The sequence below is a fragment of the Phyllobates terribilis genome, unplaced genomic scaffold (genome assembly GCF_046119375.1).
Source record: "Phyllobates terribilis strain yellow unplaced genomic scaffold, ASM4611937v1 Scaffold_13__5_contigs__length_258822181, whole genome shotgun sequence".
In the NCBI taxonomy this organism is placed as follows: Eukaryota; Metazoa; Chordata; class Amphibia; order Anura; family Dendrobatidae; genus Phyllobates; species Phyllobates terribilis.
The window spans coordinates 242,615,608-242,628,204 of record NW_027362773.1 but is presented as its reverse complement, the minus strand read 5'-3'; the positions used below and the strand labels follow the sequence as shown (position 1 = coordinate 242,628,204).

The 12,597-nt window shown below is 43.1% G+C and overlaps 1 long non-coding RNA gene across 2 annotated transcripts in view; it reads right to left on the bottom strand.

Moving 5' to 3' along the window:
• The window catches only part of LOC141174684 (uncharacterized), a 220,860-nt gene extending 208,624 nt beyond the window's left edge, over nt 1-12,236 (bottom strand). For both annotated transcript variants that reach the window (XR_012252944.1, XR_012252945.1), the window contains exon 1: nt 11,914-12,236. This is a non-coding gene — a long non-coding RNA (uncharacterized lncRNA). The remainder of the gene's footprint in view (nt 1-11,913) is intronic.
• Nucleotides 12,237-12,597: the final 361 nt, after the last annotated feature.

The following is a 12,597-nucleotide window of genomic DNA, read 5'->3' as shown; positions in this document are numbered from 1 at the left end:
GATATCACACCTCTGGGTGAGGTGCAATACGTCTGTAGCAACCGAGCCCTCGGTGCTACAGTTCCATTTATCTTCAGCCTAGGTGACGTATTGTGATACAGGGCCGTGATTTTGGCTATAAAAGGGTCCCCTAGACCCCTACCCCAAGCTTTTTAAGAGAATCATATATGGCGTGCCAGGAGACTCTATGGAATGCTTTCTCAGCATCCAACGAGAGTATCTACTTACAAATTTTTAACTGCATCTAGCCTAGGAAATACTTTGTGCCTAGTAGCAGTGTCTGCTAGTCAGCGGATTATCCCGGCTGTTAAGCAAGCTACACCACCTGTAGTTTGGACACTTAATTTTTTCAAAGGAAATGCTTCGGGACCACGGGATACTTAGTGAAGAGCATCAGGAGGCACCCCAAGGCATAGGGGCTGGGACTGGCACTAGGATGCCTTGCGGTGGACAGCCGAGCTCGATCCTTATAAAAGCTTTTTAACTGCAGCAGCTTTAGTGGACGCTACTGGAGCTGGAATTACGCGGCTGCTGGCATGAGACTTGCCCTCCAATAGATCCTTGTAAATGGATTTAAAGTGTATTCATTCAAATTAGAGGGACAATTTAAATTAAAAAGCTTAGAGCTGCCTCCACCACAGGGGGGCTCTCTCGACCCACCAGCGGACAGGCACCAGTATTGGGAGAGGGGGGCTGGCCGTCAGGGTTCACCGCGGCTCTGGCACAAACCCGGCGACACGGAGGTGGCACGGGCAGGAGCGGACTGGCCGTCTCGGCTTCTCACTTTTTGGATTTTAGAAGGGCATGACATGCCTATATCTGTGTCTCCCCCTCCTTTTACTCCTCCACCTCTTTTCTTTTCGCATGACTATATGTACTTGTCACTTTTCCATGTGTTAGTTGTGTCTTCTGAGCAGTTTGTCAGCTTTTGGACACCTTTGAAGGTGTTTTCTATGTGTTTCTATGTGTTTTTGTTTGCCTGCCATTGGTTTTAACGGTGTTCGAAGGTGTTCGACGAACAGTTCGACGAACAGTTCGGCGAACACACGGGTGTTCGACGAACCGAACCGAACTCGAACACTACGGGGGTGGCTCAACACTAGTCGGCACATGCGCATGCCCAAATCATTGATCGATGTCAAGACAAGTGTCAAAACTGTACGGCAAGGAATATGGACAAAAATCATGCTTGGAAACCTGTAAAAAAAAATTAATAAAATTCCACTGTACTGGAGAAGTACTCGGTTCATTCCTCAACTACTTATACTTCAACAGACAAAATATCTTGCAAGCTTTAATAACAAAGTACTATATTGTTCCCATTCTTCCATAAGATCATAAAGTAGGCCACTTTGAATCTAAGAAAGTTCAATAACTTTCCTAGATCTATAAATGGAGACAGCCGTACAAGCATGACCACCTTTTCCATTCCCGGCATCGCCTTGAGATAGATGCAGGTCCCAGTGTTGGATATGACATAAATCTATGCAAAGGAACAACCTATTTAAGAAAATATCAATAGGCTGCGAGAATTATATGAGACTGTGAGCGCAATAATTACATAATTTACTTCCAAACAGAAGGTAATTCGGGCATCAACCTGTGAACTGCTGCTCATAATATTAGGATAGACTAGAACAAAGCGGTAGAGAACGAGAGAGTCCTGACATTCGCCTGTCTGTACACAGCAAGACAGACCACTCTTTTCATTAGAATGTTTGAACTGCAGATCAGACGGGAGAGAAGATTAAAACAAATATGAATTTAATCAAGGGATCAGCCTATTTTCCTGATGTGAGGAGAGGAATAAGCACAGGACAGAACCCCGGGACATCTGCCTCAAATCAAAGACCTCTTGCTTGCCACTAACTGCTCTGATGATCCATATAGGAATGAAAAAAAGGAAAAAACAATTATTTATGCTTTTTGATGTTAAGGTTCTAAAGTGACTTTATTTCTTTCTTTGCTTTGATGAACCAAGGTCAAAGTTATTGTTTCCTTTACATTTACATATTAAATCAAAAGTTTGTAGAACAGTTTGACCTACTTAGGAGGTGCGCTGTTAATAAGGATTGTTTTAGTTGGAAGGAAATAGAAGAACTACTTATGATTTAAATCAGTCAATTTACTTTTAGTGTTTGATTCTATGCACAAGATGAAGCCAATGGGGAAACCTGGGGCAAAACTGCAAACAAAATATGTAATACTGCAGTTTACAAAATATAGTCTTAGAAACAAGATGGCTTCCAAAAGTAATGTGTAAATAGAACTTCATAAAAGCCAAACCAGAATCTGATTTGGCATTTATCCTAAATCTTATGGCAAGGCTTGTTATAGGGTCGATATTGACTTTTAGGATTGCAAACATTACCCCTTTGAATATATTTATATGCACATGTAGCTCTTTCAAAGAAAAGTCCAGCAATATCTTTATATAGTCAGTCCATTTTTCCATTTCTGAGAAATTAGTGTTTGAATTAATATGTAAATGGAGCTGAAGAACTAGTTGTAGTTCTGAAGCCTCTGTCACTTCAGTTCTATTCCTCGGCCAGCTCAGCCTCCTCCTTCTTGATTGACAGACAGCCTCTATACTGTGTGACTTCAGTCAAAAAAAACCTCAGTTAAGCAGAAGGAGGCGGTGCTGGGGGGTGGGGTAATAGAGCTGCAGTGACAGAGGCTTCAGATCTACCATAGCCCTGCAGCTTCACTTGCATATTAATTCAAATGTTTATTTCTCAGTAAGTTCCTCAGAAACAGTAGGCGCCGTTTGGATGAAGGTATGGCTAGACATGTCTTTGAATGAGTTACAGTATATGTGCATATAAATAGTTTGGGGTGTGAAATCCTGCTGATAGATTCCCTTTATACACAACCCAAGTCTCCCCCAGAATCTCCAGCCGCATGCAACCTGCAATAACATTTTCTGCAGCGCCCGGCAGATTCTCGGGGACCACAGTACTCGTGCCGGCAGCCATATTTTGCCGGCTGTGGCACTTGCATTGCGAGCATGTGCATGCAGCGTTCACTACTGAACACTGCATGCACATGGATTGAAGGATTACGTCCTCACGCTGGCTAGTGGCAGAGTTAGAATGTACTTTGTGGATGGAGTTAGTGCACAATGCGCTCCCGTCCCAGAAATGAAGAGAGCCGGGGCAGCCCCACCGTCCCCAGTGATGTCTATGCCTCCCAGCACTCCCCAGTGATCTCTATGCCTCCCAGCCCTCCCCAGTGATGTCTATGCCTCCCATCCCTCCCCAGTGATGTCTATGCCTCCCAGCCCTCCCCAGTGAAGTCTATGCCTCCCAGCCCTCCCCAGTGATGCCTACCAGCCCTCCCAGGTGATGGCTATGCCTCCCAGCCCTCCCCAGTGATGTCTATGCCTCCCAGCCCTCCCCAGTGATGGCTATGCCTCCCAGCCCTCCCCAGTTTTGTCTATGCCTCCCAGCCCTCCCCAGTGATGCCTATGCCTCCCAGCCCTCTCCAGTGATGTCTATGCCTCCCAGCCCTCCCCTGTGATGTTTATGCCTCCCAGCCTTCCCCAGTGTTGTCTATGTGTCCCAGCCCTCCCCAGTGATGCCTATGCCTCCCAGCCCTCCCAGGTGATGTCTAAGCGTCCCAGCCCTCCCCAGTGATGTCTATGCCTCCCAGCCCTCCCCAGTGATATCTATGCCTCCCAGCCCTCCCCAGTGATGTCTATGCATTCTACAATTAAAGGGGTACTCCAGGGAGTTAAAAAAAATTGTACTGTCCATGCCTTCATAAACTATAAAGAGGAGATGCCCAGTGCTGTTCTATTATCTTTATACATAACACTTGTAATTCAGTAGGCACAAGCTGCTCCTCACTGCTCTCCCTCCCATTTGGGATGTTATGCCACACAGCAGTGTGATGCTTCCCGCTGTGAGTAACAGCCAGTCCGAGAAGAGGGGGCATGGCCACACCCCCTGTTTTATGCAGAGAAATACATATTATCAGGAGACGGTCTGATAGTAACAACATGGAGCTGCAGACTGCTGTAATGTCCTAGATGGGAGAGGTGAGCAGTGAAGAGAAGTTCTTGCAGGGTTACTAGTAGGGATCAGGCCATGCCTCCTCACCTCAGACTTTAGTGAAGGAGACATTATTAGGGGCCTGGCTTCTACTAGAAGCCGGGGGGGCAGGCCACGCCCTCGCCACACACCTCTTCTCCTGCTGCAGTGAAGGAGACATTATCAGGGGGCTGGCTACTACTAGAAGATAGGGGCAGGCCACGCCCCCTTACCTTGGACTGCAGACAAGGAAATATTATCAGGGGGCTGGCGTGACAGAAGCATTACATCAGTGTACAGCTCCATGCTGTTACTATCAGCCAGTCTCCTGATAATAGCAGTTTTCCTGCAGAAAAGAGGGGGACCCTGCTGACTATAAGAGCTTACACTCTACAGGAGAGAGAAGGAGAGAGGACACCGCTGATCATAAGAGCTTACACTCTACAGAAGAGAGAGAGGATCCTGCTGACCATAAGAGCTTACACTCTACAGGAGAGAGAAAGAGAGAGAGGGCACCACTGATCATAAGAGCTTACACTCTACAGAAGAGAGAGAGGATCCTGCTGACGATAAGAGCTTACACTCTATAGGAGAGAGACTTACCCCAGTGACTCTAGAAATGGAAAACGGCTCTGCCGTACAGACTGTGGAACTGTTGATCTGTGCTGTTGTTATAAAGTATTCTAATTTACTGAGATAATGACTGTTGTGTTTTCATTGGCTGTAAGCCATAATCATCAACATTAACAGATCAGATCAGGTCACCGATCTTCCTCTCAGCTCAGGCCTTCTCTGGCATCTGATCACTACCGGACTCTTTTGTGGCGATGGTGACTGTAAAGCACACCTAGCAACCACACAACCTGTCCTGGTCCAGGTTCTGGCACCAACTGCCTCTTCTCGGCTGGGCCAGGCCTTTTATAATTAGTAACTGTGACACAGGTGTTACCTGACCTGGTGTCGTCTGTAAACTCTTTGACTGGGAACTTAGGTTCCCACTAAAAGGTTCCTATTACTGTAAATATTGTAAATCTTTCTTTACTTTTTTAGTTTCGCCTTTGACCAGCAGATGGCGGTGTTCACTTGCAATTACTCAGTTAGGCACCAACTTCAACTGTCCACTTCCTTACATGACCACACATAAAGACAATAGCCCACTCTCTAATGTTTCAGCAGTTGGGAAAATGGTACCATGCGAGTTTTTATTTTTTTCTTTCGAACTTTGAATCTAACATGAAAATGTCTGAATTCATATGAAACTGCAAAGTCCTGATATTTAAAACTATAGAATTCAAAGAGGGTGCTGTTAGTTTTTCTCATGACTGTATGTTTGCTTTTTGTATTCCCTGTGCATCATTTAAACCAATGAGGTTACCCTGTGTTTGTTGCGAGTGCTATCAATGTTTCCTATATCTGTACACTATATAAAATATTAATAAAAACCTTCAATCTATAATAGGACTTTTTTTTATTGCAATACATCATTTAAAAACATTGACATAATAATATTATATGTTATATAAACGTCATAACAATCCAATACATGAAATATCAGGTATTCATAACCAATAAAACCATGCTCTCAAAAGAACAACCCACATCAGGGTATGTTCAGACATAGCAGTCAAGGTATCGTTTATAAAGAAAAAAAAAAACACTTCAAAACTGCATTTGAAAAACAGCATGCATTATTACTATGATTTGCTCTGGTTTTACAATATGGTAATTGTCCATAGAATTTTTCAGGAGAGACATAAAATAAATTAGTTTTGACTTGCATAAAACGTTTGGACAATTACTGCATCTCAAAACAGTGGCCAATAGTGGTAAAACTACGTGCAGCTATTCAGACGCTGTTTTGATGTGGTTTTTAGCATGAAGATACAATATTATACTGCTATCTTTGAACATACCATCTGTCTTCAGCTGTTTTCCTTAGAAACACAACCTAATTTCTAAAAAACTATTCAGCGTTTTGTTGGGTGGCCTCCACTCCTCACCCATCTCCTTGTCTGTAAAGAGAAAGGAAAGTTCTAATGGTAATCATGCATGAAGAGTTATGATCATGCAGGAGGAATTTATCATAATGAGAAGAAAAAAAACTCGTACTTGTTGTGTTGTCATTGCCTTTAATGCCTTTAAAAAAAAACAAGAGAGCTTAGCTTAAATTCATATTATAATTTAGCATGTTCTATCAAATGGAAGTTTTACCAAAAATATAAGGCAATATTTTCACTGCACCTTTATGTAACTAACTGAACCTTTAAAACATATTGGCTTTTTGCAGGAGTCTTTTCTGTGCCCTCAAAATTTGGTTTTCATAACCACGTAGAGGTGCTCAAATCTTTGAAATTTGATTTCGCAAGGTTCTGTCAATTTTTACCAAAGATTTGATCGGTGGCGAATAAATTCACGGTGAATCATAGGTACTCCAATTACCTTGGAAGGACATTTATAATAGAGAAAAGGGAAAATGGATGGTGCTCACCCCGCTTCGAGGTAATCAATGTCCAGGATGGAGGTGGCGCTTCTGCTGGTGAGGCATAGCCATGAAGAGGAGGAGGAAGGAAGGAATCCAGCAAAACCATCCAGCGTTAAAATCCAGTTTATTAACAAGCCATTTAAAACAAAGATCTAAGGAAACCGTAAAAAACCTGACGCGTTTCTGGCGCAACATAGGCGTTCTTAGTCATAGAAACACTTTTTTTGATGGCTTGTTAATAAACTGGATATTAACATTGAATTGTTGTGCCGGATTCCTTCCTTCCTCCTCCTTGACATTTATAATACTCTGAAGTCTCCCAGGAAAGTTTCCAACCCTTTTAAATCCCTTTGATGAAAATACAAGCATAGTTTTAATAATGTCAAAGTGAACTCACAGTAAAAACAAACTGTAACCCCATAGAAACCAATAGCTCATTTAAAAATACAATGCACTGAAAGATTTTTCATGTTTTTTTAAAATGAAAAAATAAGGTTGAAAAATGATTTTTCCAGGCCATTTGTGATCAGGCATACCGTTCGGTGCAGAAAACTGATTTAAACTGAACTGACTTAAACTGACAGTGTCGCTGTTAGAAGTAACATCATCCTGCTGTGACTGATACATTGTTGTGCCATATATTCCATAGCATCCTCTACTTCCTCCCCACTAATATGATTGCCGGAGAGTCCAATTGTGGTCTGTGTTTGGTAGTACTACTGGCCAGTAGTGGAGCTTCTGCTGCGACTAGCAGCTCCCACATTCTTAGCCAAAGCATGGCAGTTTTTTTTTCTTTTACGCTATTTCTTTCATTGCCACTTTTATTTTACTTACTTTATATTTTGTACAACACTATATTTAACTTTTTGCAGTCTTTTCAAACCCAATTATTCAAACCTTGCCGAAAAGGATGTAATGCTAGTTAGGTAAGTACAAGTACAGAAAGTAAAATATGGTAGCTGGCTGAATTATAGGTGTGATGTGTACAGTTGCCAAATTGGACTAGTAAAACAAGTGAAAAGGACCTATTGTAATGGCCGCAATCTCAATAATTGTAATTTTATTTGGTTGCACACTGATTCCAAAAATACTATAAAAAGTACACAAACCATTAAAAAGAGCACTAAAAATATCTATAACAAACAAAAAGGTAGAAAAATTTATATACTAATAATACATAATTTAATCATACATTAGTGTACCATAGAATAGTCACTAGTGAATGGATGAGATGTACAGTATATTAACCCCTTTCCGACAAATGCCCTACATGTACGGCACATGTCGTGTCTCTACCTTTGGTGCGGTCTCATCACCAGAGCCTGCACCTCTCCAGGGACATGACAGCTGATCTGATCAACTGTCATGTGCCCCTAACAGCCACAGGTGGAATCGCGATCCACCTGCGGCTGTTAACATGTTAAATGCCGCTTTCAATCTCTGACAGCGGCATTTAACATGCCAGCAGCGAAAGGATGTCATAATTCTCGCCCATCGGCACCCGTGTCACATGATCGTGGGTCGCCGATGGGTTGGCATGGCAACCCAGGGTCTGCAGGAGACCTCTGGGGCTGTCATTGCCCGGAGGCTATGAGAGCTGCTCAACGGTCGGCACTCATAGCAAGTGAGCATTTCTGCTACACACAGGTGATCTGATGATCGCAGCTTATAGTCTCCAAGGGAGACTATTGAAGCTAGTGTAAAGTAAAAAAAAAAAATGTTTTTTAAATATAAAAAAAATTAAAAAACTATAAAAGTTTAAATCACCCCACTTTTGCCCCATTCAAAATAAAGCAACAACAAAAAAATACATATATTTGGTATCGCCGCATTCAGAATTGCCCGACCTATCAATATATAAAAAGGATTAATCCGATCGGTAATTGGTGTTACGAGAAAAAAAAATCAAAACGCCAGAATTAAGTTTTTTTGGTCTCCGCGACATTGCAATAAAATGCAATAACGGGTGATCAAAACATCGTATCTACCCCAAAATGGTTTCAATAAAAACATCAGCTTGGCGAGCCAAAAATTGGCCCTCACCTAGCCCCAGATCCTGGAGACGCTACAGGTCTCGGAAAATGGTGACTTTTTTTTGGCAATGCTGTTTTGCCGAGTACCCCCAATGAGGTTGTTTTACAGGGTACAGCCACAGAGGCTGCTTTGCAGAGTACCCCAACAGAGTCTGTTTTGCAGGGTACCCCCAATGAGGCTGTTTTCCAAGGTACACCCACAGAGGCTGTTATGAAGAGTACCCCCAGAGAGGCTGTTTTGCATAGTTCCCCAACAGAGGCTGTTTTGCATAGTACCCCCAATGAGGCTGTTTTCAGAGTACCCCCAACTAGGCTGTTTTCAGAGTACCCCCAACGAGGCTGTTTTCAGAGTACCCCCTCCTATGCTAGTCAGATCAGAATGGCAGCGCCACCCGTGATCCTGCGGTTATGCAGGTCGGGTCACGTGGTGCGCTGGTCAATCACAGCCATGCCAATACTCAGCATGGTTGTAATGGCTATGGAAGTGCCCACAACCTAAAAGCTTGTTGATTGGCTGCGCCTTTCAACAAGCTTTAATCAGCATCCAAACTCCGAACACTAAAACGGACTTCCGTGATAAGTCCGTGCTCGGAGTTCAGCACCGACACTAGGTGTCCAGTACGAACTCTGAACTTTACAGTTCGGGTTCGCTCATCTCTACTATCAAACTTTTCTAATTTACTCTTGTCTCTAAATTTACCCACTCCTTTGATTGTGTAACTCCTTGCTCTGGCAATAGACATGGTGGAGGAATGGGTCTTCTCCTCTCTAACACTGCACCTTCAACCAAATCTCACCTCTACCCTTCCTTATCCTCCCTTCTTTTGTAGTGTACTCTGTCTGTATGTATTGCCACTGCCTTTATTAACCACTTCTCCACCTTGCTTCTACACTTTCTCTCTGCTGACAATCTCACAATCATCATGGGTGACTTCAACATACCCACTGATACCCGCCAGTTGGCAGCCTACAAACTCATGTTGCTTTGCTTCATCCTTTGGTCTTACTCATTGCTCCTCCACAGCCACTCACACAGACAGATACACATTAGACCTTATCTTCACCCATCTCTGCTCTCTGTCTAACCTCACAACCTCACCTCTCCCACCATCTGCTCACTTTCTCATCCCTGTCCTTCTCACCTGCACCCCCATGTCCAGCAACTCCCACACACTCGCAGAAGTCTTGCACATCAAGACAATCACACACTTTCTGACTCTATTCTACCACTGTCCTCCATATTCTTCACTCCATGAAACAGACAGTGCCACCGTTTTCTACAATGACACACTTGAATCAGCTATTGTCTCAGTTGCCCCTCTTGTGCATGGCAAAGTGTGACAAATTAATGGACAACCCTGGCACAACAACCTCATTAAAAAGCTTTGAAAAGTGACCAGGAGTGCGTAGCAGCGCTAGAAGAAAACACACTTGCCTGACAACTTCACTGCATTCAAGCAAACAACTTTGACATTCAAGTCGGCCCTCTCCTCTGCTAAAGCGAACTACTTCACAACCCTCGTACAGTATCTTCCTTATCCCAAAACCCCAAACAGTTATTCAACACTTTTAACTCCCTCCTCCACCCACCTCTGACCCCTCCAACCTCCCTCATCTCTGCAGAAGACTTTACTGCAATTTCAAAAATAAGATCCACCAAACAAGGCAAGTCTTTACTGCTCAACCATCACAACCCCTATGTATAACAGACAACTACACTTCTCCCATAAACTTCTTCCCCACCATCACTGACGGAGAGCTTACTCATCTTCTCTTCAAATCGCACCTCACCATTTGAGCACTTGATCCCATCCATTCTCCTCCCCAACCTCACCTCCACGCTTATCCCAGCCTTAACCCATGTCTTCAACCTATCATTAACTTCTGATATCTTCCCTTCTGCTTCCAAACATGCTATGGTCACTCCTATCCTGAAGGAAGCATTCCTCAACCTGAACTCTACTTCCAGCTGTCATCCCATATCACTGCTCCCAGGGACGTAATGACCATGATCGCTGCTGTCTGAGCCCAGCGGGTCAGGGGCCCACCGACGCCAGAAGGAACTTCAACTGGATATGTGTCCTCAGACGATATATATGCCAGAATGAGGGACATATATGCCAGGATGAGGGACATATATACCAGGATGAGGGACATATATACCAGGATAGAGGGTATATATATTTGTTTATTCAGGATTGGGGGGGAATCCAAGTCTTGCACCAGGGCCCATCAGACTCTAGTTACGCCACTGACTGCTCCCGTTCATCTCCAAACTCCTCAAACAGTATGTCCATGCTGAACTTTCCTCCCACTTCTCTTATAACTCACTCTTTGACAACCTACAATCCGATTTCTGTCCCCACCACTCCACTGAAACTGCTCCAACCAAAATTACTAACGACTTACTACCAAAGCTAACAAAAAATTATCTATATTCCTCCTTCTAGACATGTCTTCTGCCTTCAACAGTTGACCACTTCCTCCTACTACAAATCCTCTCTTCTCTTGGCATCAAAGATCTTGCCCTCTCCTGGAACTCCTCATACCTTTCTAACCACACATTTAGTGTTTGCCACTCCTATACTACCTCTTCATTCCCCCTCTCTCAGTTGATGTCCCTCAAGGCTCTGTCCTGGGACCCCTGCACTTCTCCATCTATATTGTTACTCCGGGGCAACTCATAAAGTCCCATGGCATCTGGTAACATCTATACACTGATGATACTCAAATTTACCACTCTAGCCCAGACATCACCTCTCTGCTGTCCAGAATCCCAGAGTGTCTATCAGCCATATCCAACTTCATCTCCTCTCACTAAAACTTAATGTGGACAAAACTGAACTCAACATTTTTCCTCCATCTCACCTACCCGATTTATCTATCACAATAAATTACATCATGTTGTACTGAATGTCCGCTGCCTCGGAATAAGCCCTGTCCTTCAAACCACACATCCAAGCTGTTGCCACCTCCTGTCACCTCCAACTCAAAAATATTTCCAGAATCAATCCTTTCCTCAAACCTCAATCTACTAAAATGTTAGTCAATGTTCTCATCTAATCTACAGATCTCTCAAGACCTCCTTCACTACTCCACACTTATACGTTCCTCACACATTCGCCTCCAAAACATCTCCTGAGTATCCTCCATCCTCTGTAATTCTGTGCCCCAAGATGTCCAATTATTAACCACCACGATCTGAACTTTCAGACTAAACTTAACAATGCATCTCTTCAAGAGAGCTTACAGAATGCACTAACCCACCTCACTACCACCGGAGCTGCCGAGGGAAAATATGACCAACAGCAGAAATATGGGCTAAAACTGGATTAGTATCAAAGCTAATCAGCCATTTACCTCTTACCTCAGTGGAGGGAAGAATGTGAGGTCTTGTAGATCCATTTATAACATTTCATCTACCGAATATCAGTGTCAAATCCCAGGAGAAGCAACGAGTATTGCAGATCTGTCCATATATCCTGCTGCTTTCTCCTCCGCCAGAAACACTCATGGATTCAATTCATAAGAAGTATCTGTATTCTATCCCTTTTCTTTCTTTCTTTTTTTTTCTGTTTTTCCCTATATGTATATCTTTTCATTGGGAAGAAAAATTCCAGGTCCAAATATGGAAAAAAATTAATGCTGCTGGCTGTGCGGTACTTCTTTCCAGGGTGAGCTGACTGCCTCCTTTATACAGTTGTGCTCAAAAGTTTACATACCTCGACAGTATTTTTCCTTTCTTAGCCTTATTTCAGAGAATATGAATGATAACAAAAAAACTTTTTCTCCACTCATGGTTATTTGTTGGGTGAAGCCATTTATTGTCAAACTACTGTGTTTTTTCTATTTTTAAATCTTAATGACAACCAAAAACATCCGAATGACCCTGATCAAAAGTTCACATACCCTGGTGATTTTGGCCTGATAACATGCACAGAATTTGACACAAATGGGTTTGAATGGCTGCTAAAGATAACATCCTCACCTGTGACCTGTTTGCTTGCAATCAGTGTGTGTGCATAAAAGCTGAGTGAGTTTCTGGGATCCA